This window comes from Frankliniella occidentalis, unplaced genomic scaffold, assembly GCF_000697945.3.
Source record: "Frankliniella occidentalis isolate FOCC.00 unplaced genomic scaffold, Focc_3.1 Scaffold21, whole genome shotgun sequence".
In the NCBI taxonomy this organism is placed as follows: Eukaryota; Metazoa; Arthropoda; class Insecta; order Thysanoptera; family Thripidae; genus Frankliniella; species Frankliniella occidentalis.
In genome coordinates this window covers 247,288-249,746 of record NW_026267151.1, presented here as the reverse complement: position 1 = coordinate 249,746, position 2,459 = coordinate 247,288, and the positions used below count along the sequence as shown (strand labels likewise).

At 60.3% G+C, this 2,459-nt stretch overlaps 1 protein-coding gene across 6 annotated transcripts in view; it reads left to right on the top strand.

Moving 5' to 3' along the window:
• The window catches only part of LOC113204508 (ephrin type-A receptor 4-A), a 172,661-nt gene that overhangs the window by 12,756 nt on the left and 157,446 nt on the right, over nt 1-2,459 (top strand). The gene's annotated exons all lie outside the window — the stretch shown is intronic.

Below are 2,459 nucleotides of genomic sequence, written 5' to 3'. Positions count from 1 at the left end.
GGGCGGGACGTGTTGCTGCGGGGGCGGGGCGGAGGCACTGCAGGGGCTGCCCAGGTGGCCCGGGTGACCCCGCCCCGCCCCGCCTCGCCCGGCCTGACAGAGCGGATTTGGATTTGGACGGATTCGGGGGCCTCATTTCCTGGCGGCTCGGCGGCCCCGCTCCGCCCGTCAGGGGGGGCTGACAGCCCGCTGGACGCCTCCCTAATGGAATGCGGTGAGGGTGACATGTGTCCGGCGGGGCCCGCGTGATTTAGGGGAGCGCTACTGGCGGAGCGATCGGCAGATGCACGACCCGCGGGCGGCCCAGCTAGCCGGGTCACCACTGCGCGGATGTAAACTTGAGCTGCGGTTTACGGCGCGGCCCTTCTGCCTGCCGTCAGTTATTCAGCGGGCCGTTCGTTGGCCACCGTTGGCCGCCGTTGGCACACGTGGAGGTCCCTGCCGCTGGCGGCGGCCCCACCCCACGGCCTGCCTGCACTCGGCCGGCCTGCGCACTTCGCATGTGTCCGTTAGCGCCGGCCTGGCCTGGCCCTGGCACTGCGGCGCTCTCTGCGGTGCTCTTGCGCTGCGGTCCACTAGGGGAGCCGAGCCTGCACTTTATGAAGCCGCTGGTCGGGGCGGGGCGGGGCGGGGAGGTGAGGTGGTACGGCCGCATTACTGTAAGTCATCATTACCTCGGCAGCGTTTCGGTTTAAGAGAGAATTTGCATCCGAGGTTCGTCTGCGGTAATGCGGGCAAAAGGAGGGCGAAAAGCGAGAGATGGGGTTCAAACAGAGAAATACAGAGTTGTCAGTGTAGTCCCCGTTTGTAGCGAATTCGTGCAAGTACAAGTCTAACGGCCCCGTGCGTGGCGGGGACGAAGGGATGGGAGCAGGTGGGACTGGAGCGCCAGTAAAGCAAATGGGCGCCGCTGTGAAGTGAAGGAAGCAGCAGAAGTGCGACTGCCGTTGAAATGACTGAGTATATAGTATAGTGGCGCCCTGCTGCTGCCCGGCGGTCAATCATTGACGGTAAATGACACGTTGACGACCCCGGTGCCGGTGGAAAAGACAGCTGTGTTGTCGTCATTCGCGTTGGCCGGCGTTGGCCATTCTGAAATTTACCGCCTCGCCTGGCCGTGTGTGCACCCTCTTGTTTGTAGAGTACACTGCCAGCAGAGGGCCCGCCGTCGTGCCGGAACAGAGGGTCTTCTCCGGCTTCAGTTGGGCGCTCGGACCTCGTCTCCTCGCGGCCACGGCCCACCCTCGTTAGCGATCCATTTGCAAAATGTTTCCTTCATATCGCCGCGCGCCACCACCCCGCTCCCACGGGCCTCCCCCTCACTCCCGAGGTCGGCGAGATATCCAGTGCCATCAGCGAAATAAGACCGGCTTCCTCTGGTGTGGTCCGTCTGCCGGGCGGGCTGGCGGGCGGCCATAGGGCCACGCCACAGCAGAGGGATGCGATTTTTATTTTTATTTTATCGGGGTTGGTAATAATGGTTGGGCATTAGGGGTTGGGTGGGCCTATGTGCATACACTGGCAAATTGATGAAATGTCTGGGGTCTCCTGCCCCCTTTTCTCTCCTCCTATTTCTCTCCCTCATTCCCCTCCTCCCTTTTCGCCCCCGTTCAATCACTTTGCTCGTCAGGCTGGCCGGAACAATTTTCGGTGGCCGCAGAAGCTTTTCGTTAATGATGCTACGTTTTATTTTTTTTATAGTATAAAGTACGGGGAAATGTCTGATGATATGGGGCTTGTTGATGTATGGCTGCTCCGCGGCCGAGTCAAATCCACCGGGGGAATATACTTAGTCGCCGTGTGGGGGTTGTTCGTGCTGTAGGCACGCTGTAGGCTCGAGGCGCGCTTTGATGTTCGTGCATGTTTCTTGTTGACATCAAATATGTATGTAGAAGCGCTCGAAAAGACTGATATGTCAGGGGAGAGTGGACGAGATTCCGCGCAAGTGTCCCTCTACACCCAACTCTGAAATGGTGTTCATTCATTTTATTCTTTCGTAAAGGCTGTGTGTGTATATGTACACGCTCTTGAAGTTGCGTTACCTGCCGCTGCCCGGCCGTGGGGTTGTTGTGTGTCGCACCGTCGGTTGGTGTAGAGACTGATGGAAAAATCGATGTGTGCCTGATGTGGTCATTGAGATGGCCCCGCCCCCTGTAATGCTCCTACTGGTGTAATGACGGGTCATTTCCCCCCGTGAGGCCGTAAGGCGCCGTGCGCCCGGGGCGGGGGCGGCGGGGCCCCGGCGGTAAGTGTGTTGTATTGTTATGATACGCACCGCACTTTGGGCGGTATGGCTTCATCCCGCCGCGACCCTCCCTCCCCATGTCCCCCTTCCCTTTCTTCGACCGCTACTACTTTATTCCACCATTCCCGGTCGGGAGGGCCGCCGCCGCCGCCGCGGTCTCCGCGCGACACGGGAAAGTTTCCCCCCAAAGGAGTCGCTGCAAAGTGCATGTGGG